Source organism: Haematobia irritans, chromosome 5 (genome assembly GCF_050003625.1).
Source record: "Haematobia irritans isolate KBUSLIRL chromosome 5, ASM5000362v1, whole genome shotgun sequence".
In the NCBI taxonomy this organism is placed as follows: Eukaryota; Metazoa; Arthropoda; class Insecta; order Diptera; family Muscidae; genus Haematobia; species Haematobia irritans.
In genome coordinates this window covers 117,975,870-117,994,178 of record NC_134401.1, presented here as the reverse complement: position 1 = coordinate 117,994,178, position 18,309 = coordinate 117,975,870, and the positions used below count along the sequence as shown (strand labels likewise).

The 18,309-nt window shown below is 26.8% G+C and overlaps 1 protein-coding gene across 1 annotated transcript in view; it reads left to right on the top strand.

Moving 5' to 3' along the window:
* Positions 1–14,705: 14,705 nt before the first annotated feature.
* Lapsyn (Leucine-rich repeat activity-regulated protein at synapses) overlaps positions 14,706–18,309 on the top strand; it is a 77,359-nt gene continuing 73,755 nt past the window's right edge. Inside the window, exon 1 of the mRNA XM_075311773.1 lies at positions 14,706–15,271. The gene's annotated coding sequence lies outside the window, so the exon portion shown is untranslated. The remainder of the gene's footprint in view (positions 15,272–18,309) is intronic.

Below are 18,309 nucleotides of genomic sequence, written 5' to 3'. Positions count from 1 at the left end.
TTTTATTTCTATAGAAAATTTTGTTAAAATTTTATTTCTATAGAAAATTTTGTAAAAATTTTATTTCTATAGAAAATTTTCTCAAAATTTTATTTCTATAGAAATTTTTCTCAAAATTTTTTTTCTATATAAAATTTTTTTTCTATAGAAAATTTTATTTCTATAGAAAATTTTCTCAAAAATTTATTTCTATAGAAAATTTTCTCAAAATTTCATTTCTATAGAAAATTTTGTCAACATGTTATTTCTATAGAAATTTTTTTCAAATTTTTTTTTTTCTATAGAAAATTTTCTCAAAATTTTATTTCTATAGAAAATTTTCTCAAAATTTTATTTCTATAGAAAAATTTCTCAAAATTTTATTTCTATAGAAAATTTTCTCAAAATTTTATTTCTATAGAAAATGTTGTCAAAATTTTATTTCTATAGAAAATTTTGTAAAAAATTTATTTCTATAAAAAATTTTGTAAAAATTTTATTTGTATAGAAAATTTTGTAAAAATTTTATTTCTATAGAAAAATTTGTCAAAATTTTATTGCTGTAGAAAATTTTCTCAAAATTTTATTTCTACAGAAAATTTTATTTCTATAGAAAATTTTGTCAAAATTTTGTTTCTATCGAAAATTTTCTCAAAATTTTATTTTTATAGAAAATTTTGTCAAAATTTTATTTCTGTAGAAAATTTTGTCAAAATGTTGTTTCTGTGGAAAATGTCAAAATTTTATTTCTATAGAAAAGTTTCTCAAAATTTTATTTCTATAGAAAAGTTTCTCATTTCGAAAACTGAAATAGGAATGTTGGATAGGAATATTTTTCAAAATCTACAAAACAGTATCAAATCGATCATTTTTGGTAGAATTCTACAACTATTGCAATACCTTTAAAAGTTCATAAATGCAATCTGCAAACATCATTTTATTTGAGAAATATTCCAATTTTTTAGCTAGTACAAGACTCAGAAAAGAAAACTCTTCTTTCCTTTCCGTTTAGTTTTTTGTTTTCTTTTTAATTTGTGGCACGAAAAAATTGTAGTCCAAAGCGTAATTTCGAGATATACGCCAGGAAATATTAGAAGACGTAACGAACACGTGTGTTCCAGAACAGATTCGATTATATTATGTATTTTTGGACATGGTTGTTAGAGGGCATATACTAACATCAAGTACCAAATTTCAACCGGATCGGACTAAATTTCTTCTTCTAGAGGCTCCATAAATCAAATCTGGGGATCGGTTTTTATGGGGGCTATACTGAAAAAACAGTGAACCCACCAGGAAGAAAACTTTGGGTTAATTTTAGAAAATTTTAACTAAACAGTATTACAAACGCTGGCATCATGCCGATATCACAAAAATAAGTAAATATTTTTCGACAAATTCAAGAAAAATTATTAGACATAAATAATTTTTTTCACTTGTTGAAGAAAATTTTGTAGTCTGAAGGAAAAAATTGGAGTTAAAAATTGCAAGAATGTCTTTAGTGACATACGAAGTTCATGATGGACGTAAAATTTACAAATTTAAAGAAATAATGAACTATTTACGAATTTAGTAAATCTTTATGCTTAATTTGTGTATAATTTTTTTCGCATTTTTTAGTTAATTTAACTAACGTACGCAAAAAATTATTAGAGTAAAGAAAACTTTCTCCAAACATAATAATTCCATGAACTAAAATAAAATTAAATTGGCTTTAGTGAAATAGAGAGTTCACTTTTTTTTGAGTGTATATATAATTATGGACCGTTATGGACCAATTTTTGTATGGTTCTTAGAGGGCATATACTCACATCGCACACCAAATTGCAACCGGATTAGATGAAATTTTCTTTTCCAAGAGGCTCCGGAAATTAAATCTGGGAAACGGTTTATAAGGGCCCTATATATAACTATGAATCGCCATCGACCAATTTTTGAACGGTTGTTACAGTGCTATAGTTACATCGCGTATGAAATTTCAACCGGATCGAACTAAATTTTCTCTTCCAAGAGGTTACTACTTGTATAAAGTTTCAAGTTGACAGCTTGTATCAATCGCAAATTAGCGTAATTTCAACGGACAGAGATCGCTAGATGAACTCAGTATTTCACCTCGACTCAGAATGAAAATACTTAATGGAGTCCAAGACCTATATATCGATAGGTTACAAACGGAATGACCCTGTCATACCCATTCTATGGCAGTTTATAGGGAATCGAGTTTAACAAATAGCAGTTTTTTTTTTATTTCAGCAAACAGTGACTGCTTTCAATTTCTCAGCAGACTTTCTTCTGTTTTAGCAATTTTTTGCCAATATCCATTAATATTTATCTTGTGTTAAAGTTCTACAAAACTAATATTTCTGTATGAAATGAAGGTAACATCATGAATTTTACCTTTCTTCCCACTACTGTGGGATCATATCATTTTTTATTGATTGAAAAAAAGAAAATATTAATGGTGACATTAAAATGCATTTTCAATGTTGTGTTTACAATAATATTTTATGAAAAAAATGCCTATTGATTAGCAATGACATAAAAATCTCAATCTTTTTATTGATATGAAAATATAAATATATTTATATTTGTATATATACAAACTAGAACTTTGCAAATTCATTTCATTGAACAATGAAGAAACACATGTTCCATTCCACAATTTACACTGCAATAAAAATAATAGAAAAGATTTTCCAATATAAATATAAATTAGAATGATGCGATATTGGTGTTCACTGAAGGACTTTTTGTTTTAATGAGAAAAGAAAATGAGTTGCACGATACCAACTCAGCAGAATGCGCTGGGTGGGTCAGCAGTTCGTCGTAGCCCATAAAAAGTGAACCCTCTAGGGCACTAAAGCGAATTGAATTCTATTTTAGTTCATGGAAATTATTATGTTTTAGTTAAAATTTCTCCAATATGAGAAAGTTTCCTTGCAAATGGGTGCAAGTTATTTCTATTGAAAGTTATACTAACTACATCATTTCTCTAAGTGTATATATTGTGTGAGGTTTGGTATGTTATAATTTATATTGTTTGAAAAGACCATCAACCGAAAATCCATAGGAAAATAGCATCATAAAAAATCCATCACCAGGTAGTTGCCCTTTTTTCTTTTACAAAAGCATAAAGAAAGGTTTTACACCAAACAACCACCACCACATAAACAAATACCATGACTTTGTGCCACATGCAACAGATGAAAAGATGCTGCATCACCAAACAGAATCTATGAGGTTACACTGCCCACACAGGTAGTTGACCTTTCACAGATGCCTACAAATAGAAATCCAGAAAATTTAAATTCGTGTCAAAATGTATTTAAGAAACATTAGCTGAATTACTACCTCTTTCTATTGGATTTGATCATTGTAATGGTGTTTAATCTGCTCATAAGGCTGTAGGGTTGAGTTGTAGGACGACAAAGAAATGATGGTCATTTAACAAAATTTATAACAATTAGTTGGGATTACTATTTATAATCTAGCTTCTGGAGTAATTTAGAGAACCTTAGGATATTATTGCATTATCTACACTGTTGCCACAGTTGGTAGAATTCTACCAAAAATTGTAAATTTTTTTACTTTTCGGCAAACTGGTAGAATTCTCGATGCTTTGGTAGATTTTGCAAAATATATTTTTGAAATAAAATTTTGACAAGAACTTCTATAGAAATACAATTCTGAGAAAATTGTCTATAGAAATAAACAAATTGAGAAAAATTTCTATAGAAATAAAATTTTGAGAAAATTTTCTGTAGAAAAAAAATGTTGACAAAATTTTCTATAGAAATAAAATTTGAGAAAATTTTCTATAGAAATAAAATTTTGACAAAATTTTCTATACAGATAAAATTTTAAGAAAATTTTCTATAGAAATAATATTTTTGAAATAAAATTTTGACAAGAACTTCTACAGAAATACAATTTTGAGAAAATTTTCTATAGAAATAAAAATTTGAGAAGAATTTCTATAGAAATAAATTTTTGAGAAAATTTTCTATGGAAATAAAATTTTCTATAGAAATAAAATTTGGACAAAATTTTCTATAGAAATAAAAATTTTCTATAGAAATAAATTTTTGACAAAATTTTCTATAGAAATAAAAGTTGAGAAAATTTTCTATAGAAATGAAATTTTCTATAGAAATATAATTTTATTTAGAAATAAAATTTGGACAAAATTTTCTGTAGAAAAAAAAAATGTTGACAAAATTTTCTATAGAAATAAAATTTGAGAATATTTTCTATAGAAATAAAATTTTGACAAAATTTTCTATAGAAATAACATTTTTGAAATAAAATTTTGACTAGAACTTCTACAGAAATACAATTTTGAGAAAATTTTCTATAGAAATAAAAATTTGAGAAGAATTTCTATAGAAATAAATTTTTGAGAAAATTTTCTATAGAAATAAAATTTTCTATAGAAATAAAATTTTGACAAAATTTTCTATAGAAATAAAAATTTTCTATAGAAATAAATTTTTGACAAAATTTTCTATAGAAATAACATTTTGACAAAATTTTCTATAGAAATAAAAGTTGAGAAAATTTTCTATAGAAATAAAATTTGGACAACATTTTCTATAGAAATAAAAGTTGAGAAAATTTTCTATAGAAATAAAATTTTGACAAAATTTTCTATAGAAATAAAATTTTTACAAAATTCTCTATAGAAATAATTGAAGTAAAATTTTGAAAAAAATTTTCTATGGAAATAAAATTTTGAAAAAAAAAATCTAAAGAAATACAATTTTTTATAAAATTTTCTATAGAAATAAAATTTTCTATAGAAATAAAATTTTTACAAAATTTTCTACAGAAATAAAATTTTGACACAATTTTCTATAGAAATAAAATTTTGACAAATTTTTCTATAGAAATACAATTTTAAGAAAATTTTCTATAGAAATAACATTTTGACAAAATTTTCTATAGAAATAACATTTTGACAACATTTTCTATAAAAATAAAATTTGTACAAAATTGTCTATAGAAATTCTATAGAAATAAAATTTTGAAAAAAAAAATCTAAAGAAATAAAATATTTTATAAAAATTTCTATAGAAATACAATTTTGTCAAAATTTTATTTCTATCGAACATTTTCTATAGAAAAAAATTTTAACAAAAGTTTCTACATAAATAAAATTAAAAAAAAAAAAATCTGAAGAAAAAAAAGTTTTGACAAAATTTTCTATAGAAATAAAATTTTGAGAAAATGTTCTATAGAAATAAAATATTGAGAAAATTTTCAATGGAAATAAAATTTTGAGAACATTTTCTGTAGAAATAAAATTTTGACAAAATTTTCTATAGAAATAAAATTTTGAGAAAAATTTCTATAGAAATAAAATTTTGAAAAATTTTTCTATAGAAATTATGTTTTGAGAAAATTTTCTATAGAAATAAAATTTTGAAAAAATTTTCTATAGAAAAAAAAATTTTGACAAAATTTTCTATAGAAATAAAATTTTGGTAACATTTTCTATAGAAATAAAATTTTGACAAAATTTTATACAGAAATAAAATTTTGACACAATTTTCTATAGAAATAAAATTTTGACAAAATTTGCTATAGAAATAAAATTTTGAGAAAATTTTCTATAGAAATAAAATATTGAGAAAATTTTCAATAGAAATAAAATTTTGAGAACATTTTCTGTAGAAATAAAATTTTGACAAAATTTTCTACAGAAATAAAATTTTGATAAAATTTTCTACAGCAATACAATTTTGACACAATTTTCTATAGAAATAAAATATTGAGAAAATTTTCAATAGAAATAAAATTTTGAGAACATTTTCTGTAGAAATAAAATTTTGACAAAATTTTCTATAGAAACAAAATTTTCTATAGAAATAAAATTTTGAGAAAATGTTCTATAGAAATAAAATTTTGAAAAAATTTTCTATAGAAATTAAGTTTTGAGAAAAATTTCTATAGAAATAAAATTTTGACAAAAGTTTTCTTTAGAAATAAAATTTTGATAACATTTTCTATAGAAATAAAATTTTGATAACATTTTCTATAGAAATAAAATTTTGACAAAATTTTCTACAGAAATAAAATTTTGATAAAATTTTCTACAGAAATACAATTTTGACACAATTTTCTATAGAAATAAAATATTGAGAAAATTTTCAATAGAAATAAAATTTTGAGAAAAATTTCTATAGAAATAAAATTTTGAGAAAATTTTCTATATTTTCTATTTATATTTTTATTATTTCAAAAATTGAAACATTAGCTGAATTACTACCTCTTTCTATTGGATTTGATCATTGTAGTGGTATTTAATCTGCTCATAAGGATGTAGGGTTGAGTTGTAGAGCGACAAAGGAATTATGCCCATTTAACAAAATTTGTAACAATTGTTTGTGATTTCTATATATAATCTGGCTTCTGGAGTAATTTAGAGAACCTTCTGATATTATTGCATTATCTACACGGTTGCAAAATTTTTAGAATACTACCAAAAATGGTAGATTTTCTTACTTTTCGGTAAACTGGTAGAAGAAATACAATTTTGAGAACATTTTCTATAGAAATAAACATTTGAGAAAAATTTCTATAGAAATAAACATTTGAGAAAATTTTCTATAGAAAAAAAAATGTTGACAAAATTTTCTATAGAAATAAAGTTTGGACAAAATTTTCTATAGAAATAAAATTTGAGAAAATTTTATATAGAAATAAAATTTTCACAAAATTTTCTATAGAAATACAATTTTAAGAAAATTTATATTTATTTATAAGATTTTGACAAAATTTTCTATAGAAATAAAATTTTGACAAAATTTTCTGTAAAATTAAATTTTTACAAAATTGTCTATAGAAATAATTGAAGTAAATTTTTGAAAAAAAATTTTTCTATGGAAATAAAATTAAAAAAAAAAAATCTAAAGAAATACAATTTTTTATACAATTTTCTATAGAAATATAATTTTGACAGCATTTTCTATAGTAATAAAATATTGAGAAAATTTTCTATATAAATAAAATTTTGAGAACATTTTCTGTAGAAATAAAATTTTGACAAAATTTTATATAGAAACAAAATTTTCTATAGAAATAAAATTTTGACAAAATGTTCTATTGAAATAAATTTTTAACAAAATTTTCTATTGAAATAACGTTTTGAGAAAATTTTCTATAGAAATAAAATTTTGACAAGATTTTCTATTGAAATAAAATTTTGACAAAGTTTTCTATAGAAATAAAATTTTGATAAAATTTTGACAAAATTTTCTATAGAAATAAAATTTTGACAAAATTTCCTACAGAAATAAAATGTTGACACAATTTTCTATAGAAAAAAAATTTTGACAAAATTTTCTATAGAAATAAAATTTTGAGAAAATTGTGTATAGAAATAAAATTTTGAGAAAATTGTGTATAGAAATAAAATTTTGACAAAATTATGTATGGAAATAAAATTTTGAGAAAATTTTCTATATCTTCTATTTATATTTTTATTATTTAAAAAATTGAAAAATTCAAAGTGGACTTTTCGACAAAATTTGGCAAAGTCGGCTTTTCCAATTATCGAAAATTGGAAAAGTATTTTTTTCAACTTTGAAAAACACGGAAAAGTAGTTTTTCCACTTTGGGAATAACGACTCCTATTTGTGCGATTATAGAAAAGTCGATCATTATATTTTTTATTATATTAAAATAAGTGTTTTCATTAACAAAGACAGCATTAGCAAAACATATAATTCTGACTAATCGAACCATATTGTGGCTTTTTGAATATGCCGTTCTAAATTCCATGTGATAATCACTTCAGTTTAAAGAAACCAAGTAAGCAAATAGGTGTTAAATGAGATTGAATTGGTTATCGGTTCCATTCAATAATACCCTATATTAGAAATAAGGGGTTCAGTTAAATCATCTGTAGTCTAAAGATGAAGCCCAAAGAAATTCGTATCAGAGTTGCGTTTTCCACAGGAATGGTGTGGTAGCAGAGTATCGAATCGAAGAAGAGATAAACATTTTAACACATTTCCCCAGAATCCCAAAATACATGAACCAAAAATAGACAACTAATGCATCGCCTCTTAAATATTACGACATTTATGACCTTGACAATTACTGTCTTTGTAGGAAAATCTGATACTTTTACAAAATTCCCAATAGCTGATAATGATGTGTGCTGTCAATACACACCGGAAGAGATGAGTGTATTTATGATTACATAGCATCCAACAGAAGATGCAAACATTATCTCTCTACTAGGAGAGTGTAGAGTGCATGTTTAATGCTAATGAAAATATAACGTGCTACAGTTATTAGCACTTCTCTTACTTACTCACCCACACACACACACATGGTGATATATACTCTTATAAGAGCATCAAAAGAATAAAATGTAAACAACAACAATTGTGTGACAAAATGACGAGTTACCAAAGAAGATACTTTTATTTTTGTTTTCGATTATCATCTATTTCGTCACTCTTCATTTTCAGATGATGAATGAAAACAAAAACAACGGCTGTAATGATAGTCATACTTGGTAGTCTTGTTGTTGCTGCTGTTTATTTACATTCAAGTGCTGCTGACTCAAAAAAAGTTGTAATCAGTCGGCAAATGTTCACTCTTAAATCGTATGGCAAAACAGTTGAGAACAACAACAAATATAAGTGTATTTTGTTGTTAAGAAAAAATAGCGAAAACAATGCAATGTAATGATTAACGACAATTTGTTAATGGAAAATTATGTGTATGAATTGTACAATGAAGATGTAATAGCCTTACAAATGTTCCTTGAGCTGAGCACAGTGGGCACAAAAAGATTTTTATTCGGAAAATAGTTCATGCATCATTAGAAATAATTGTGAATCCATAGATATACAGGTTGGTTGATAAGTCCCCGGTCTGACACATAGATGGCGTCGCTAGTATTAAATCCATATTATTTTTATATAGTACCAACCTTCAAATGACTCGTGACAAATTTGACGTCTGTAAGTCAATTAGTTTGTGAGAAAATTGTGAATTATTGTGAAAAAATTGAAAAAACGGAATTTCGTGTTTTGATAAAATACTGTTTTCTGAAGGGAAAAATACGGTGGAAGCAAAAACTTGGCTTGATAATGAGTTTCCGGACTCTGCCCCAGGGAAATCAACAACAATTGATTGGTATGCAAAATTCAAGCGTGGTGAAATGAGCACGGAGGACGGTGAACGCAGTGGTTGCCCAAAAGGGGTGGTTACCGACGAAAACATCAAAAAAATCCACAAAATGATTTTGAATGACCGTAAAATGAAGTTGATCGAGATAGCAGAGGCCTTAAAGATATCAAAGGAACGTGTTGGTCATCAATCAATTGATCATTCATCAATATTTGGATATGCGGAAGCTCTGTGCAAAATGGGTGCCGCGCGAGCTCACATTTGACCAAAAACAAGAACGTGTTGATGATTCTGAGCGGTGTTTGCAGCTGTTAACTCGTAATACACCCGAGTTTTTCCGTCGATGTGTGACAATGGATGAAACATGGCTCCATCACTACACTCCTGAGTCCAATCGACAGTCGGCTGAGTGGACAGCGACCGGTGAACCGTCTCCGAAGCGTGGAAAGACTCAAAAGTCCGCTGGCAAAGTAATGGCCTCTGTTTTTTGGGATGCGCATGGTATAATTTTTATCGATTATCTTGAGGAGGGGAAAACCCATCAACAGTGACTATTATATGGCGTTATTGGAGCGTTTGAAGGTCGAAATTGGGGCAAAACGGCCCCATATGAAGAAGAAAAAAGTGTTGTTCCACCAAGACAACGCACCGTGCCACAAGTCATTGAGAACGATGGCAAAAATTCATGAATTGGGCTTCGAATTGCTTCCCCACCCACCGTATTCTCCAGATCTGGCCCAGCGACCTTTTCTTGTTCTCAGACCTCAAAAGGATGCTCGCAGGGAAAAAAATTGGCTGCAATGAAGAGGTGATCGCCGAAACTGAGGCCTATTTTGAGGCAAAACCGAAGGAGTACTACCAAAATGGTATCAAAAAATTGGAAGGTCGTTATAATCGTTGTATCGCTCTTGAAGGGAACTATGATGAATAATAAAAACGAATTTTGACAAAAAAATGTGTTTTTCTTTGTTAGACCGGGGACTTATCAGCCAACCTGTTAATTGTGAACAGAGAACAGAAGTTGTCAATGTGCATAAATAACTGATGAGAATAATGCAAAAGGGGACACTAAATCCAATTTAAGTTTATTTTAGTTCATGGAAACTATTATATTTTAGTTAAAATTTCCCCAAAATGAAAAAGATTAATTTATTTATTAGTTTTTTCATTTAGCTAAAGTTAAAAAAGAAAAATACACTTTTTTTAGTATACACCAAAAAAAGAAAAAAAAATCAATTCACCATGAAAATAAATATAGGTTTATTTCAGAAAATTTTAGCTAAACTAGTTGCGCAACATCTTACAAATAACTTGATACTTTTTGTCAAATTAAACAAAATTTATTAAAAATAATAATTTTTTGCAGTCGTTTAAGAAAATTTCATATCTTGAAGGAAAAAATTGGTTAAAATATCTTAAGCGCCGTACGAAGTACCAGACAGGTACAATATAGGTAAAATTTATTCATTTGAGAGACTTATGAACTCAATTTATGCAAAAATCTTCTATTTTAGGTTAGGTGGCAGCCCGATGTATCAGGCTCACTTAGACTATTCAGTCCATTGTGATACCACATTGGTGAACTTCTCTCTTATCACTGGGTGCTGCCCGATTCCGTGTTAAGCTCAATGACAAGGTACCTCCTTTTTATAGCCGAGTCCGAACGGCGTTCCACATAGCAGTGAAACCACTTAGAGAAGCTTTGAAACCCTCAGAAATGTCAACAGCATTACTGAGGTGGGATAATCCACCGCTGAAAAATTTTTGGTGTTCGGTCGAAGCAGGAATTGAACCCACGACCTTGTGTATGCAAGGCGGGCATGCTAACCATTGCACCACGGTGGCTCCCAATTTCTATTTTAGGAAAATATGAACTATTTTATTTTTTAGTGAATTTGTGTTCTAATTTTGTATACAAGTTTTTTTCTTATTTTTAGTTCACGTCATTAAAGTAAGCAAAAAATTATTAAAATAAGGAACCTTTACACTGGGCAAAATTTAACTAAAACAACAAATTTTCAAAACTAAAATAAAGGTAAGTTTGGCATTAGCGCTACCTTTTTTGAGTGTACGAAATTACAATCAGGACGTCTAACGACTCTAAATATTTTATTTAAATAGTTTTTGTTTATTTTTTTAATTAATTATCTCTCAAAATACTGGAAATGCAAACAAAATATATATATTTTTTAAAAATGGTTGTCGATACGAAGGGTTGCCAAGTTCGTACACGCTCACAAAAAATCGCTTCTGTAACATATACTCCCAAACATATTTTGCTTCAAGCATATACATTTTTGGGTATTGCCCAAACATTTATATGTTTGATCTCTTCCAATATATAATATGTTTGAAAGCATATTGGTCTAAACAATATATGTTTGGGTAGTCGAAGTTCCAAACATTTTGTATTTTTGCATCCAAATTCAATAATGTTGTCTTCCAAAAAACAATATGTTATTATGTGAACATATAATATGTTTGGAAGCATTTTGCACCCAAAAATATTATATGCTTAAAAAAATTCTCTCAAACAATATTGTGCTCAAAATTTTATTTATTTATTTATATATTTACAATCATAATGAATTATGAAAATAAAAAGGTAATATAGGTGCTAACAACATAGGTTTTCGACCTGAATGCTCAAAATTTTGTTTCTGCCCAATTGTATATTCCCCCACATCTTTCTCACTTCCACCAGATTTTTTAGTTCTTAGCACCTTTTTCTGTAATACAAACATTGTAGAAGAAACTATTCAATTGTATGATTTTTTTTTAATTTTAATTTTACCTTTTGCCGGACGGGGATTCGAACAGCGGACCACACAGTTTGTTTAGCTTAGTTTAGCTGATCAATTGCCCAAGGAAAAATAAAATGTTAATTTTGTAATAACAAGCAACAACCACCAACTTAATTCAATATCGCTCCCTGTTAAATAACGCTCCAAGCTACTAAACACATATATGTTTATAGGCTATTTCTAAATTAATATATGTTTGCATCCAAGCATATTATATTTACAAACATTTTATGTCCCAAACATAATATGTTCTAACATATTAACATATATGTCCCAAACATGTTATGCTAGTTTATGAACATTATATGCTTGCACTCAAAAATATTGTGTTTAAAAATTTGTGTTCCAAACATATAATGTTTATAGCCAAACATATGAAAAACAGTCTTTTTCATCCGTGTAGTGCTATATTTGTCTACATACGAAAATTCTATATGTGACCAAAAATATGCCTATCTTGAAGTTTGTATGTAGTTAAGGACATTTTTTATTAATCTAACTAAACCTTTTTGTATAATAATTGTGGCTATTAAATTATCTTTAACTTGTTGAAAAATATTTCCTTATTTCTATCATATCGTCGTTTATCTTATAGTTTAGAGAAAACTTTGTAAATTTTCTAAACCAAAGAGCCAAGAAAAAAAATCTTTCATGTTAAGATACCCATTTTTACGTCAAAACTTCATCAATATTTGGGCAAGGAAAAAAAATTATATCAGAGAAACGCATTCGTGAATTAAGGACAAGAAATATTTGGCATCAGGACAATATTATTTCAATGCAGCTTAAACACCTAAATTTTCACCAAATCTTTGTATATCGAACCATAATTGCCTAACGCCTTGTTGATAGTCCAAAAAAAACTGAAAAACACCCGCAATGGTTCGGTGCACAGAATTTCAGTAGTTAAACTAACGCTAAATTTAACTTATTTTTATTGGAAAAAAATTATTTGCTAGTAGTTAAATTTTATTATTTTTTTCGAAATTTTCTACAGGTACAGGTATAAAGTTCAATGACCGTACACATAAGTTCAATATGAACTAAAGAAAATGAAGATTTTCGTACAATTCCCAAAAATAGTAAGAATGAACTACTGTATGGTTAAAATGATGATGATTTGGCGCCAATGATTTTCTTCTTTACATTTAGATCATTTTTTCTTCTATCAGAGGATGTAATTTCGTGAACTGCAGTTAAAAAGTACAACAGGGTATTAAATTTTCCTGGTTTTAACAACGCCATGTGGAAATCTCAAAATGTGGAGTAAAATTTAGTTCAATTGTCGTGCGAGGTAGTTCATTCTTCCTATAAAACAGTTCACTTTTTTTCGGTGTGAGAGAATGTTCGAATTCAACGAAATATATCACGTGTTTTTATAAATAAACTGTAATAAACTAAATATCATGTACACAAAAAAAATCTATATTATGAAAGAAAAAATGAACTACATCTTGCGAAAATTGAAATTAATTTTTGAGATTTCCATAATGCATTGTTTAAATAACGACAATTTACTGAAATTTTTGGATGTTTAACTACCATTTACAAAATTGTTTCTTTTCATAAAATAAAAACTGAACCAAATGTAAATAAAAAATCATTGGAGACAAATCATCACAATATTAACTACGCTTTAGTTTATTCTTATTATTTTTGAGATCTATACGAAAAATGTCTTCGACATTGAACTTTTGTACGGTAATTGAAATGTATAACCATGTTTAGTTTATAATATTTTTGAGACAAACTTAGAATAAAGAAAAATTTCATTGGGCTGGGGTAAAAATAAACTAAAACATAATATATTTTTTTTTCAATAAACATAAGTTAATTCAGTTAGCAACAGACTTTTCTTTCTGTTAAATTTTTATTTTGAGAAAAATTTCATTGGGCTGTGGTAAAAATAAACTAAAACATAATACATATTTTTTTTCAATAAAAATAAGTTAATTCAGTTAGCAACAGACTTTTCTTTCTGTTAAATTTTTATTTTGAGAGACGTCTTCGAACTTGTAGTTATTTTCAGTTTTCTTCTTTTTGCTTTATATAAAACAATTTGTTTATCTACGAACCACTGTGCACTTTCAATGTAATGTAATGCGTTTATCAGTAAAATAAAAAAAAATTGACAAAAAATTGACTGGAAAAAAGATCAAAGACTAAATGTTGTTATTGTTTCACCAGGAATAATCAGTCTATTATCGCTACTTATGTTGCTGCTATAGCCAAAACTATAAATGTTGAAATTATTTCTTATCAAAATCAAAAAATTGTCAAAAATCAAGGCAGCACATAACTCAAAAGGCAATGAATTTACTCTAATTTATTAAAACACAAATTCCAATACAAACTCGCCTGCCTTTATCTCTGCGTTTACATTGCCTCTCTTCTATTAAAAAAAAAGGTATCAGATTTTCTTCAATGCTTTCCCATACAAACATGAAGTCATGTTAACTTATCGTAGGCTACCAATAATGACTTTCAAACTGTATTGCTGCATTTTTTCTCTTTATAGACACCTACCTGTTAAGTAAACTATCACAGTTAACACATGCTTACCAGAGAATATAAAGAATTGTATATATGTGCGTGTTCTCTTTCCATGATCTCTTAGTGAAAATAATCTAATACTCTCACCATTGCCATATAATTTCCCACTTGTTGTATGTTTTGCTTTTGTATGGCTGTGCATGTGTGTGAGTTTGTTTCCGTTGATTGGCCTGCATTGAGAGCGAACACTAGGGAAATACACAGCACAGTAGAAATATTCTTACGGCAAAGATCAGCGTTTAATATACGAATCGGTGTTGTACGGACGAACGGTTGATGTTAGTAGCGATCAAATGCGCGCGTTTTTTCCCTTATTAGAAAAACGTTAATTTAAATGGAAGAAGAAAAATATACGAAAAAGAGCTTGAAGATATTTTGGTGATTGAAAAAAAAAATATTTTAAATAAAGAAAATATAATAAAAATTGTAATAATTAATGAAGAATGCTGCATAAATTGCTGAAAAAATCAAATTGTTTGCAGCAATATAAAAAATATATTTAAAATTTTTGATGAAATTTTAATCGTTTTATAAATATTTTATTAATGATTGAAACGTGATTTTCTTGATGGAAAACAACAATAATCTCTAAAGTGGATTTATTTATTATTTTTTGTGTTAGTTTTGTGATTTAAGTAATAAAAATACTAAAACGAAATTTATAGGTGTACACAAACACACATACACAATTTTATTTCTACAACAAACATGACCTTATCATTGGGATTATCATTTATTTGAATTGGATTATTTGCTGAATATTTACTAGCCATTGCATCACACTAAAGGTAAGAGTATGTGATAAATTCTATGCCTTGGAACGAAATAAAAACAACGGATTACATGATTAAACTGTTGGAAGAAAATGTCATTTTGATCGTTTTTTTATATGAAGAAATATTTGATGAAAATTCTATGTGATGTTGATATAGAGCAAATGCGAGGATTTGTGATTCCCAGTCACAAGGATGATGAATCTATGGTGTCTTCGGACAAGTCATTAAATAAATAAATGATTCATCCCTTTTAATTCCTCTCATCAATAGCCTTGTACTGACAGACGTTTCAGTATAGAATGGTATGAAAATCGAATTTTGAAATTCAGGAAAAATAGTTTCCATCTTCAATTACAAAATAAATTAATACAATTAAGTTTGGATCTATTCCATTTTTCTTTTTTTCACTTTCTAGAAAGTTCTTTTAGACTTAGTCCAAGGATGTGTTTCCAATTAATAAAAAAAGGATTAAAAAAATAGAATATCAATGAAAATTTAAACAAACAAAAAGTAAATATTTTAACGCCATTTTTTTCATTCCCAGGCTTAGCCAATTTCTTAGTTTACATTTGCGTGGTCACAGAAAAAATATCTTTTGGCTTCTATGAAATTAATAGAGCCATTTGTTTCAATCACAAAAATTAAACGGCACTATGAATATGGACCCTATGAAAATTAGGCCCAAAACCTATTTTTCGGGGCTATTTTTCGCTTTCTAGGATTTGAAAAAGAAGGCATCTATGCACACTTTTGTTCCTCATTAGCATTGTATCGAATCGGATTTATGTTTTGCGAGGCCGGCATTTGGCCGGGCATAAGACTTATTTAATTTTTTTTTCATAAAACTTCACATATTTCCATCAAGTAGGGTTCATTTTCACACAGTCCTTTAATTCAAAAGTGATTTGAATTAATTTTATTTTAAGGTAGATTGTCATGCTTCAATTACATTTTTTAGGGGCTCCTATTCATTAGGAAGCGTCGCTCACATTTGTGGTCCTGTTTCATTTAGGTTTTGGGGCTCATTTTTCTGGGGCCCATTTTCATATCGCCAAATTTAACTATTAATTAATCCCACTAAAATTTAATTGATGTAATAAATTTATGTGATAGAATCAATTAAGTTTTTTAATAGACATTTTGCAAATTCAATTAATATTTTAAAAGAAACACAATTAATTAAATTTTCTCTGCCCTAAGCTTTAACTATTTACTTTGAAGCGCCTTTGGCTGCCCTCAAATCGTTTGAGATGGAAAAGATTTGCTTTTCAATAATAAAACCTAGATTTGGAAATACAATGCACCTTACAAATTTCATTAGAGGAATTCCTCTCTTCTTTGCCTCGGAATCAATACCAAAATACCAAAAGTAAGTGAAAAATCTTTGGAACTGGGGAAGCTTTTTTTAGCATACGTTATTCTTTCTACCCAACAAAAAATGTGAACCCACCATGAAAGAATATGTTAATTGTCCCATAAGGTAATAGTTTTGTCAATTTGAAAAAAAATTATAAATAATATTTTTTTTGTTTAATTTTTTTTTATAATGAAAAAAAATGAAGTTAAAACATGTTAAATTTCAAGATACACTCAATAAATATAATTTTGACAAAATTTTCTATGGAAATAAAATGTTCACAAAATTTTCTATAGAAATAAAATTTTTAAAAAATTTTTATAGAAATAAAATTTTGCAAAATAAGATTTTGTTTGGTAGTTTTTTTGGTAAAATTTTCTCCAAATTTTTGGTAGATTTTTTTATTTGGCTCGAGTGGCAACCACGGTTGCCACAGTTGGTTGAAAGAAAAAATTGAAGTTAAAAATTGTTAATAGAAATTTCAAGATACACTCAATAAAAATAATTCTGACAAAACTTTCTATAGAAATAAAATATAGCAAAATAATATTTTTGTTTGGTAGTTTTTTGGTAAAATTTGCCACAGTTGGTAGAATTCTACCAAAAATTTAGATTTTATACTGTTTGGTAGATTTGCAGAATTTTTGATGTTTTGGTAGATTTTGCAAAATATTCCTCGCCAACTAAATTTTGACAAAATTTTCTATAGAAATACAATGTTGACAAAATTTTCTATAGAAATAAAATGTCTATAGAAATAAAAAGTTGACAAAATTTTCTGTTGAAATAAAATTTTGACAAAATTGTTTATAGAAATATAATTTTGACAAAAATTTTTATCGAAACAAAATGTGACAAAATTTTTCATAGAAATACAATTTTGACAAATTTTTTTTTATAGAAATAAAATTTTGACAAAATTTTCTATAGAAATAAAAATTTAACCAAATTTTCTATACAAATAAAAATTTGACAAAACTAATAATCACAAAAATTTGATCAAACGTTGCGAAATAAGGTTTTCCTATTTGGTAGTTTTTTGGTAACATTTTCCTACAAATTTGGTGGATTATTTTTGCTCGAGAGGCAACCTCGATCTATACTCCAATCCAGCGCTTTTTTGGCTAGGAATCAAACCAAACAAAATCTTTGGAACCGGGCAAGTGTAGGTATAATTTAAATAACATGTACTAATTATAAATACAATTTATGTATCGGTTTATGTTTAGAAACAAGTATATACGGCCGTAAGTTCGGCCAGGCCGAAACTTATGTACCCTCCACCATGGATTACATAGAAACTTCTACGAAAGACTGTCATCCACAATCGAATTACTTGGGTTGCGGTATCTTAAAACTTCTTCCGATTAAGTACGTATATAATTTTGTATAGTAATAAAATGTTGACAAAATTTTCTATTAACAAATTTTTTTGGACAAAATTTTCTATTGAAAAAAATTTTTTTTTGACAAAATATTGTATAGTAATAAAATTTTGACAAAATTTTCTATAGAAATAAAATTTTGACAAATTTTTCTATAGAAATAAAATCTTGACAAATTTTTCTATAGAAATAACATTTTGACAAGATTTTCTATGGTAATAAAATTTTGACAAAATTTTCTATAGTAATAAAATTTTGGTAGATTATTTTTGCTATATATAACTATAGACCGATATGGACCAATTTTG